Source organism: Oncorhynchus kisutch, linkage group LG17 (assembly GCF_002021735.2).
Source record: "Oncorhynchus kisutch isolate 150728-3 linkage group LG17, Okis_V2, whole genome shotgun sequence".
NCBI classification, from domain to species: domain Eukaryota; kingdom Metazoa; phylum Chordata; class Actinopteri; order Salmoniformes; family Salmonidae; genus Oncorhynchus; species Oncorhynchus kisutch.
In genome coordinates this window covers 28,976,632-28,988,844 of record NC_034190.2, presented here as the reverse complement: position 1 = coordinate 28,988,844, position 12,213 = coordinate 28,976,632, and the positions used below count along the sequence as shown (strand labels likewise).

The following is a 12,213-nucleotide window of genomic DNA, read 5'->3' as shown; positions in this document are numbered from 1 at the left end:
CTGGTTAATGTATTGTAACCAATAATGTAGTGGAGTCTTTTTATATTTGGTGAATACCCTTATGCACCTATTATTCTAAATTAGCATTGTTAGTGTTAGCTTTAGTGTTTGGTACTCTGCACCCTTTATATTCCCCAATGTCTATGTCCGCTTTTTTACCCCTACATCCCTGCTTGTAACACTACAGTATACTTAAGTCCTTAGTTTGTTCCTGTTAAAACGCTAGTCTTGCCATTTCCACATTTTAGCCAGAATTAAATAATTACAGATGGTGGGTTTTCCACATTGTTTTCAGAAGTTTTTGACGTGCACATTCTTGGTGTGTCATGGATTGGAGAGAGTCGACACTTGATTTAGCAATAAGCAGTCTCATTCCGTGAGCTGGATGACATTCCATCCAGGTTTGCCACCCGCACTGAATGGGTCACACCATGGGACAGACAATTTCTAAACTCACTAGACCCAGGATGTGCTGCTATGCAAATCAAAGGCACTCCTGATAGCGTTCCAGCCCTTGTTCTGTGCTCAGTCTACCTGGCAAATACATGAGTTCCACACCTTCTTGGATGCTAGTCATAGCTCTGAACTTTTGCCATCAAGATGTCTATTGATGACGTGCTTCCAAATGTGAAGCTCCTGTTTTCTGACTCAGTTGAGTCCCTTATATAGCATTATCTTTGTACTGTACCTAACAGATTGGAAACTGAAGTTAGTGTGTGCAGTGAGAACTTCAAATGAATAGTTGTCATGGTAACAATAGAAAAAGGGGAGCACTGGGAACAGCATTGAAGCAGATATAAACCTACCGTAGATGCTGTGGCAAACTCTTGCAGTATCATTCCTGTTGTTCACACACATCAAATTGTTCAGCCAACACTAATCGAGTGTGCTTGAGTGTAGTTAGCTACAGATTATGTTAATTAATCCCAGAGTGTAAGGCTCTGGCAATATCTATTAAACTACTAATATTTAGCATTTTCTAAGATGGACATAAGATTGCTATTTGATTTGGAATTGTAGGACCCTTGTAGGTATCCAAAATAAATATAAAAAAAAATATTTGATGAAACATTGAATTCGGCTTTACTGCTATTAGCCCATAGAAACGCATTGAATAACACATTCGATACAGGGCAAAATAAAATTGTACAAAAATACATCAAAAAGTATGATTTTAAATGTCTGAAATGCATCTAAGAGATATCAGAAAGCATCAGGGATGGAAATGTGCAACCCTGGTTTCAAAATAAGCCTATTCACCTGTGAAGTTTGTGGGCGTCGTAGAGCAAAACGGACGACATGTTCGTTCCAAATAATGGGCTCAAACCCTTCAGACTTTACAGACGTTTTCATGAGAAGACCTGTGCTGAGTTGGCAAGTCGACGGGACCGACTTTAGATGAGTCCTGTAAATCTTGTGGGCGTTGTTGAACAGAATGGACGACATGTTCCAATTCGTTCTGACTTTACAGATGTTCTCATATAAAAAAAAGATATTTATTAAACTATGTTTTATTGTCACGGACCGGATAGGTGCAGTGAAATGTGTTGTTTTACAGGGTCAGCGATAGTAGTACGGCGCCCCTGTAGCATATTAGGGTCAAGGGCAGAGTGACAGATTTTTCACCTTGTCGGCTCGGGGCATTCAAACCAGCAACCTTTCAGTTACTGGCCCTCCGCTGGTCAACAAAAGCCGGAACTATTTTTGAATAGGCCATCTATTCCTATTACTTCTTTAAAATGTAGAGATGTAGGCCGATTAAAGTTTTAGTCCACAAAAATATCTCAAACTCATGAACAGAGAAACATGTGGAAGGCTTGGGGCTATTGTGTACTTCTCAAACACCCACTCTCAATCTTCTTTGCTCTCCCTTTCCCTCCCCTCTCTCTCTCTCTCTCTCAGTTATCTGGAAGCTGTTACCACCCACACACACTCTGGCCTGATATCAAATTTACATTTAGAATATAAACACACACGCACACAAATACAGAGATTTTCACAACGATGTCATCACACACACAAGACAATAATGTTATTTCAATGTTTAAATATTTTGTTGTGTGATATGTAATAATGTCACAGCAAGAGCCAAAAGGCATGTGTTTGCACTAGGATACCAGTTGTGTGTCTTATTACTGTTCCATTCCTCTGGCAAAACTATTTGATTTGTTCCTCATACATGATTGTGAAAAATTCACTCTGATTTGCACATTGTGTGGGTGGTGGTTGTGTACTGTACGTGTAGTGTGTGTGTGGGGTACTGTATGTTGGTGTGAATTGACTGTGGTTTTGGCCTGGATGATTAACTCTCAAGTCTCTTGCTCCAAATTATTAGTTGTGCCAATGTCTTATGGTTCAAGTGGAAGCTTTTAGAGTTGTTACCATGGATGCAATACAATGAGCTGGAATCCAGAATAGAACATAGAGAAAGAACGAGAGAGAGAGAGTGACTCACTGCTCAATGTCAGAATGGCTCACCATCCCATTCTGACATGTGAACACTTATACGATAATGTACACCTTGATCAGGACAGTGTCATAACCTTTGCTAAGGACCTAAAGGATGCAACACTTAGCAGGGACCCACACACCCATCACCCCCCCCGCTCCACTATCTGAAACAACAGCACCCCCACCATCCCCAGGACAGAAGCGCCAGACATGGCTTATTACAGCAGAGATCTACAAGACCGGGCCCAACACAGCACAGATTTACCAGACCAGACCCGCCTCTGGACAGTACTACTACACCCGGCCCATCCCAACACAGCTCTACTAGACCCGGCCCATCCCAACACAGCTCTACTAGACCGGGCCCATCACAACACAGCTCTACTAGACCCGGCCCGGCCCATCACAGCACAGCTCTATTAGACCCGACCCACCACATCACAGCTCTACTAGACCCGGCCCACCACAACACAGCTCTACTAGACCCAGCCCACCACAACACAGCTCTACTAGACCCGGCCCACCACAACACAGCTCTACTAGACCCGGCCCACCACAACACAGCTCTACTAGACCCGTCCCATCACAACAAAGCTCTACTAGACCCGTCCCATCACAACACAGCTCTACTAGACCCGGCCCATCACAACACAGCTCTATTAGACCAGACCCACCACAACACAGCTCTACTAGACCCGGCCCACCACAACACAGCTCTACTAGACTCGGCCCACCACAACACAGCTCTACTAGACCCGTCCCATCAAAACACAGCTCTACTAGACCCGGCCCATCACAGCATAGCACTGACCACTACTGTAAGGTTGGGCATAATACTTTCCTTCAGAGAAGTGGTCCACATGATGCAGTCTACACCATGTGTAATTTTCCAGCAGCATACCACCCTGCATCCCACTGCTGGCTTGTTTCTAAAGCTAAGCAGGGTTGGTCCTGGATGGGAGACCAGATGCTGCTGGAAGTGGTTTTGTAGGGCCAGTAGGAGGCACCTTTCCTGTGGTCTAAAATAAATAAAAATACCCCAGGGCAGTGATTTGGGACATTGCCCTGTGTAGGGTGCCTTCTTTTGGATGGGACGTTAAATGGGTGTCCTGATTCTCTGTGGTCACTAAAGATCCCATGGCACTTATCGTAAAAGTAGAGGTGTTAACCCTGGCGTCCTGGCTAAATTCCCAATCTGGCCTTCACACCATCATGGCCAACTAATCATCCCCAGTTTACAACTGGCTCATTCATCCCCCCTCCTCTCCCCTGTAACTATTCCCCAGATTGTTGATGTAAATGAGGATGTGTTCTCAGCCAGATTTCCTACCTGCTAAAATACATAAAATAAATAAATAAATGTATCAGCCGACATATAGTGAGGTAACCTCTCACAAAAGACACCTAGAACTATCAGAGATTGGAGAGGTGCGCCAACTACTGCATTTAATATGCAGACTACTGGACTAGACAGACCTTTTAATTCACACACTCACACTCTCACACACACAGACACACACACAAGAAAAACATATATACAAAGGATTGAAGATTGCATTGCATTGTACCAATTTTTTATGCAATCTTATTCCATTCTTATTGATTTGTTTATACACTTGAAGTCGGAAGTTTACATACACCTTAGCCAACTACATTTAAACTCGGTTTTTCACAATTCCTGACATTTAATCCTCGTAAGAATTCCCTGTCTTAGGTCAGTTAGGATCCCCACTTTATTTTAAGAATGTGAAATGTCTGAATAATAGTAGAGAGAATGATTTATTTCAGCTTTTATTTTTTTCATCACATTCCTAGTGGGTCAGAAGTGTACATACACTCAATTAGTATTTGGTAGCATTGCCTTTAAATTGTTTAACTTGGTTCAAATGTTTTGGGTAGCCTTCCACAAGCTTCCCACAATAAGTTGATTTTCCCATGATGTCAAGCTAAGAGGCACTAAGATTGAAGGTAGTCCTTGAAATACATCCACAGGTACACCTCCAATTGACTCAAATGATGTCAATTAGCCTATCAGAAGCTTCTAAAGCCATGACATCATTTTCTGGAATTTTCCAAGCTGTTTAAAGGCACAGTCAACTTAGTGTATGTAAACTTCTGACCCACTGGAATTGTGAGACAGTGAATTATAAGTGAAATAATCTGTAAACAATTGTAGGAAAAATTACTTTCATGCACAAAGTAGATGTCCTAACCGACTTGCCAAAACTATAGTTTGTTAACAAGAAATGTGTTGAGTGGTTGAAAAACAGGTTTTAATGACTCCAACTTAAGTGTATGTAAACTTCTAACTGTAACTATTCTTAATTTTTTGGTATCATCATAATAATTCTATGTGTAATGATAGGTATGTGTGCATGTATGATTACAGTGCCTTCGGAAAGAATTCAGACCCCCTGACTTGTTCCACATTTTGTTACGTTACAGCCTTATTTCAAAATTGAGTAAATTGTTAGTTTTTTCGCTCATCAATCTATACACAATACAACATCATGACAAAACGTAAACAGGTTTTTAGAAATGTTTGCTAAAAAAGAAAAAATATATAAAATACCTTATTTACATAAGTATTCAGACCCTTTGCTATTAGACTCGAAATTGAGCTCAGGTGCATCCTGTTTCCATTGACCATCCTTGAGATTTTTCTACAACTTGATTGGAGTCCACTTGTGGTATGTTCAATTGATTGGACATGATTTGGAAAGGTACACACCTGTCTATATAAGGTTGACTGCATGTCAGAGAGAAACCGAGCCATAAGGTCGAAGGAATTGTCCGTAGTGCTCAGAGTCAGGATTGTGTCGAGGCACAGATCTGGGGAAGGATGCAAAAAAAAATTTGAGCTGAGTAATCGGGAGAAGGGTCTTGGCCAGGGAGGTGACCAAGAACCCGATGGTTACTCTGACAGAGCTCTAGAGTTCCTCTGTGGAATCTCTGCAGCACTCCACCAATCAGGCCTTTATTGTACAGTGACCTGACAGAAACCACTCCTAAGTAAAGGGTCATGACAGCTTGCTTGGAGTTTGCCAAAAGGCACTTAAAGACTCTCAGACCATCAGAAACAAGATTCTCTGGTCTGAAGAAACCATGATTGAACTCTTTGGCCTGAATGCCAAGCATAACGTCTGGAGGAAACCTGGCACAATCCCTATGGTGAAACATGGTGGTGGCAGCATCATGCTGTGGGGATGTTTTTCAGCGGCAGGGACTGGGAAACTAGTCTGTATCGAGGAAAAGATGAACGGAGCAAAGTACAGAGAGATCATTGATGAAAACCTGCTCCAGAGCGCTCAGGCTGGGGTGAAGGTTCACCTTCCAACAGGACCATGACCCTAAGCACACAGCCAAGACAACGCAGGAGTGGCTTCGGGACAAGCCTCTGAATGTCCTTGAAGGGCTCAGCCAGAGTCCTTACTTGAACCCGATCTAACATCTCTGAGAGACCTGAAAATAGCTGTGCAGCAATTCTCCCCATCCAACCTGACAGAGCTTGAGAGGATCCTGCAGGGAGAACAGGAGAAACTCCCCAAATACAGGTGTGCCAAGCTTGTAGAATCATACACAAGAAGACTCAAGGCTGAAATCGCTGCCAAAGGTGCTTCAACAAAGTACTGAGTAAAAGGTCTGAATACTTATTTAAATGTAATATTCCCGTTTTTTCTACATTTCTAAAAACCTGTTTTTGCTTTGTCATTATGGGGTATTGTGTATAGATTAATGAGGGTAAAAAATATATATATTTGATACATTTTAGAATAAGGCCTAACAAAATTATACCTAACAAAACCATTTTTAAAAAGTAAAAAGGTCTGAATACTTTCCAAATGCACTGTATATGTGTCTATACCGTCCCAGTCAAAATGTTTTGACACACATGAAATAACACAAATGGAATCATGTAGTAACCAAAAAGTGTTAAACAAATCAAAATATATTGTAGATTTTAGATTCTTCAAAGTAGACACCCTTTGCCTTGATGACATCTTTGCACACTCTTGGCATTCTCTCAACCAGCTTCACCTGGCATGCTTTTCCAACAGTATTGTAGGAGTTCCCACATATGCTGAGCACTTGTTGGCTGTTTTTCCTTCACTCTGCGGTCCGACTCATCCCTAACCATCTCAGTTGGGTTGAGATCGGGTGATTGTGGAGGCCAGGTCATCTGATGCAGCACTCCTTCACTCTCCTTCTTGGTCAAAAAGCCCTTACATACACCAGAGGTGGGTTAGGTCATTGGCCTGTTGTTAATCAAATTATAGTCCCACTAAGCTCAAACCAGATGGGATGGCGTATCGCTGTAAATAAATCACTGACAGTGTCGCCAACAAAGCACCCCCACACATCACACCTCCTCCTCCATGCTTCGAAGTAGGAACCACACATGCAGAGATCATCAGTTCAACTACTCTGCATCTCACAAAGACACGGCTGTTGGAACAAAAATCAAACATTTGGACTCATCAGACCGAAGGACAGATTTCCACCGGTCTAATGTCCATTGCTCATGTTTCTTGGCCCAAACGTCTTCTTATTGGTGTCCTTTAGTAGTGGTTTATTTGCAACAATTTGACAATGAAAGCCTGATTCACGCAGTCTCCTCTGAGTTGATGTTGAGACTTGAACTCTGTGAAGCATTTCTTTGGGCTTCAATTTCTGAGGCTGGTAACTGTAATGATCTTATCCTCTGCTGCAGAGGTAACTGTGTCTTTCTTTCCTCCGGCGGTCCTCATGAGAGCCAGTTTCATCAAAGCTCTTGATGGTTTTTGCGACTGCACTTGAAGAAACATTAAAAGTTCTTGAAAATTTCCGCATTGACTGACCTTCAGGTCTTAAAGTAATGATGGACTGTTGTTTCTCTTTGCTTATTTGAGCTGTTCTTGCCATAATATGGACTTGGTCTTTTACCAAATACGGCTATCTTCTGTATACCGCCCCTACCTTGTCACAACACAACTGATTGGCTCAAACGCATTAAGAAGAAAATAATTTCCACAAATGAACTTTTAACATGGCACACCTGTTAATTGAAATGCATTCCAGGTGACTACCTCATGAAGCTGGTTGAGAGAATGCCAATAGTGTGCAATGCTGTCAAGGCAAAGGGTGGCTTCTTTGAAGAATCTATTTTGTTTTGTTTCACTCTTTTTTTTGATTCCATACGTGTTATTTCATAGTTTTGACGTCTTCACTATTATGCTACAATGTAGGAAAAAAATAAGAAAAAAACCTTGAATGAGTAGCTGTGTCCAGGTATGTATGTGTATATATATATTTATATGTGTATGTATGTGTATATATTTATATGTATATATGTATATATGTGTGTGTGTGTGTGTGTGTGTGTGTGTGTGTGTGTGTGTGTGTGTGTGTGTGTGTGTGTGTGTGTGTGTGTGTGTGTGTGTGTGTGTGTGTGTGTGTGTATATATACAGTACCAGTCAAAAGTTTGGACAAAACCTACTCATTCAAGGGCTTTTCTTTATTTTTACTATTTTCTACATTGTAGAATGCTTTTGCAGACATCAAAACCATGAAATAACACATAATCATAGAGTAACTAAAAAAGTGCCAAACAAATACAAATATATTTTATATTTGAGACTCTTCAAAGTAGACACCCTTTGCCTTGATGACAGTCTTATTTTGGTCATCTATACAGAAATATCACACAAAAAGACTTACAACATACCCAATTTGACATTCAAGAAACATTTAACATGCTTGAATCAGTCATTAAAAACAACCAAAATTCATTAGATTACCCAATAACCCAACAAAAACAAAATGAAAAGATAAAATATATAAAACCAAAGAAGGCCTGTTGTCTAGATAACATCAGAAATTATATTCTGAAAAACAGCACACCTGAGTTGCAAAATTCTGTGCTAATATTGTTCAACATGGTACTATCCATTATCCACAAAAGTCAAGTCAAGACAAATCAGACCCCAATAATTACAGGGGAATTTGCATAAACTGCAACTTGGGAAAGGTTTTCTGTAGCATTTTAAATTCATTAATTCAAACTTTTCTTCAAGAAAAGAATGTAGTAAGTACATTTTAAATTGGCTTCCTCCCCAACCATCGCACTACTGACCATAAATACACCTTACACACACTAATTAATAAACACGTCCACCCAAACAAATAGGGCAAAATCTTTGCTTGCTTTATTAACTTTAAAAAGCATTAGATTATATTTGGCACGAAGGTCTATTCTTCAAAATTCTCCAAAGTGGGCTTGGTGGTAAGGTTTTTGAAGTTAATATAGCAAGCAAAGATTTTGCCCCCTTTTTTAGGTGGACGTGTTTATTAATTAGTGTGACTTAATAAAATGTATGTACACAGAAAACAAGTGTGCAATAAAAATCTAAAATCAACGAACATAATTATTTTTGTGACGTTGAGGTGTGAGATAAGACCGCAGTTTGAGTACAAACCATTTCAACATTTATATCAATGAATTAGCAGACAGGTTGGACCATTCTGCAGCCCCATTTGACACGGAGTTAAAATATCTGCTATATGCTGATTATTTGGTTCTTCTATCACAAAGCATAGGAGGTCTTCAACATAACCTTAATATTCTAGAGCAATATTGCCATAATTGGGCCCTGGCAGTAAATGTATACATTCACCTTGAACAACAACCTAATTGAACACACAAAAATGACTCATACCTTGGTCTGACCATAGCTGTAGGAAAGTGTAATATGGCAGTGAATGCTCTCAAAGAAAATGCCAGCAGAGCATTGTATACAATACATATGAAATGATTCAAAATCAACACCCCAATTAGAATTTTGACCAAAATATTTGAGAGCGTAATCCAACTAATAGCTCTTAGTGAGGCTTGGGGGCCCCTCAATAAACTGCACTTTAAAATGCGGGACAAACATCCAATTGAAGCCCTACATGCAGAATTATTTTGGGAAAATTTGACAAGTCCAAAGAAATACACCAACTATTGCATGTAGGGCAGAATTGGGCCGCTTTCCAGTGGTAATGGAAATACAGAAAAGATCATGAACATTTTGGCTACACCTAAATTCAAGTCCAAATTCAAGTCTCCAATTTAAAACACATCAAACTCAAGAGCTGAGCCCTGAAACGAGCCCTCTCAGTCATCTGGTGTTGAACCGAACCAACCAGGCTGATACCAGCACTGTTTAAAAAAATATAAATAAATAAATAAAATCATGAACAATCAAAGGACTCATATTCACAACATTGGAAAAAACTAAACAAAATCACAAAGCCGACTAAATTGCTGTCTGGCCCTAAACAGAGAATATGAATTGGCTGATTATTTCTACTCTGTCAGAGTTACGAAGCAGAGACCGATCCTTACCAAGTACAGGCTGGCAATAGAAACCGGCAGACATAAAAAGACATGGCTACCCAAAGAGGAGTGTGTATATGGTCACTGTACAACAGGGGAGGTAGAAACAGAGGATGCACTTTCTCTTTTAGTGTGATAAATATTCCCCACCAAGATATTCATTATTCACAGAAATTCTACATTTATTTCAAATTTTAACTTATTAAACCCAGAGGAAAAACACAAAATACTCATGGGCGAAGGAGCAATGGCTCCTCTTCCAGCCAAATATATATTTTCCTGCCATAGCCTAATAGCATCTGGATAATAGCATCTGCATAGTAAACAGTAACTTTAGTATTATTGTTTTTAATATTATTATTATTATTAGTGTTATTATTCTTATTACTCTTATTATTATTGTTGTTGTGATTTATTATTCCAAAAAGTTGTGGTATGGGTAGTAGGGGTGATGGAAATGATAGCAGTTTAGTGATGGTGGTGGTAGTAGTAGTAATGATGGTAACTGTAGTACTGAGTGTTAGTTAGTTTTAAGTTAGTTTTAAGTTAGTTATAGTTTCATTTTCCACGTTTAGCCTTTGATATTTATTATATTTCTACTATTGACTGTTACCATTTTATTGTTGTTATTTTTGTATTTTTTTAGTATTATTATTTACTACCTTTTTATCTTATTATTTTTTATTCTTTATAATTTTATTACAATGCATATTGTATACATTGTTGCTTTGGCAATATTGCCGCAATATTTTTCATGCCAATAAAGCAACGTGAATTTAAATGTACATTTGAGAGAGAGACAGTTCGATATAGGTCATTATCAATAAAACGTCACAATAAGGTGCAGAGTGATTGATTTGCCTGCCGGCGGCAAGGAGACACCAGCTCTGGTAAAACGTTTGACAATACATGCCGTTTTCAGGGGATTGTTAAATTAATTCGAATTATTTGGTTGTAATATCATCACCTTAGTCAGAACAATTGCGCACATTTAGCTCTATCATCAGAGTTATACAGCAAGCAACTGCATGCTTTTCATGACCAGTAAACATCAATTGATCATGTCATTTCAGATACGTGAGGATAGACTCACGATATCGCTCAGTTTTGTCCCCCATTAATTGGATGTTTGAGTGATTTCAAATAAATGTGAACTATACCTGACAAGTGTGAGTGGTTTAGGTTAATTTCCCATCCTTGGTGGGCTCTGCCTGTCAAGCAGCATTTGTCGATGTACTGTTAGCTGATAATGTTTACTTTGCAGGCTACTGGTAGAAATGTTGTACAGTTGGCTAATGTACATTTTTCTTCAACCAACATAGGGCTGGCTACCTTGTAAAGTTAGCTAACATTATCCCTTTTCAACATTGTTATGAGCTCTTGAACACAAACATTTCAATTCATAATGTTATCGTTAACATTGTAGTAAATGTGTATGAGGCCTAAGAAACACAAAATAATCTCAGATAAAAAAAATGTATGCATTATTGAACAGTAAGAGACCTTTTCAATAATATCCTCAGTTAGATTAGTCTAGCAGGCAGTAAAAAACATTTTAGAAAAGTTGATATAATGACTAATAGTATTGCTAATTAAACAGTGCATTAAAAGGGAAATGAATTGAATTTGATGTGGCACTCTCTCTACTCTTGTATCAGCAGACTTAATTGAACGGTACTAAACACTTTCAGTTAGGTACGGTCTGAAGAAAACTGAGTGACGGGCTGACAGCACATAATGTCCCTAATGTAATCAAATAGCCTGGACTGAACATAGTCACTTTTTGAGCAAGAGTGTATGACATACAGTGTTTGGTGTATGAATCTTTTTTTTTTTCAACGTATGGTACGCAGTTACTCTGTTTTTTGGACCTGGGTTTAAAGTGGTCTTAAACTGTACAGTAAAACGGAGCCTCTACTCAGTCAACTATGTTTGTTTTTGGCCAAATGATCAAATCTCTGGTTCTCCATCTCATCAATATTGGCAGGTATGTTTGGGTAGTTGAGATCTTTCAGTGAGATAACGTGGAGGTGCGTAACTTGGTCTTGTGCGCAGGTCTTCTATTGTGCATTCGGAAAGTATTCAGACCCCTTAACTTTTTCCACATGTTGTTACATTATAGCCTTATTCTAAAATTGAGTAAATAGTTTTATCCTGATCTCTCTACACACAATACCCCATAATGACAAAAAAAAAAGGTTTTTAGAAATTGTTGCAAATTTATTACGAAGAAAAAAATGGAAGTTACATTTACATAAATATGCAGACCCTTTACCCAGTACTTTGTTTAAGCACCTTTGGCAGTAATTGCAGCCTCAAGTCTTCTTGGGTACAAGCTTGGCACACCTGTATTTGAGGAGTTTTTCCCATTATTCTCTGCAGATCCTCTCAAGCTCTGTCAGGT

The 12,213-nt window shown here is 39.2% G+C and overlaps 1 protein-coding gene across 4 annotated transcripts in view; it reads left to right on the top strand.

Annotated features, from left to right (window-relative positions):
- The window catches only part of LOC109875608 (ras/Rap GTPase-activating protein SynGAP), a 110,115-nt gene that overhangs the window by 59,892 nt on the left and 38,010 nt on the right, over positions 1-12,213 (top strand). The gene's annotated exons all lie outside the window — the stretch shown is intronic.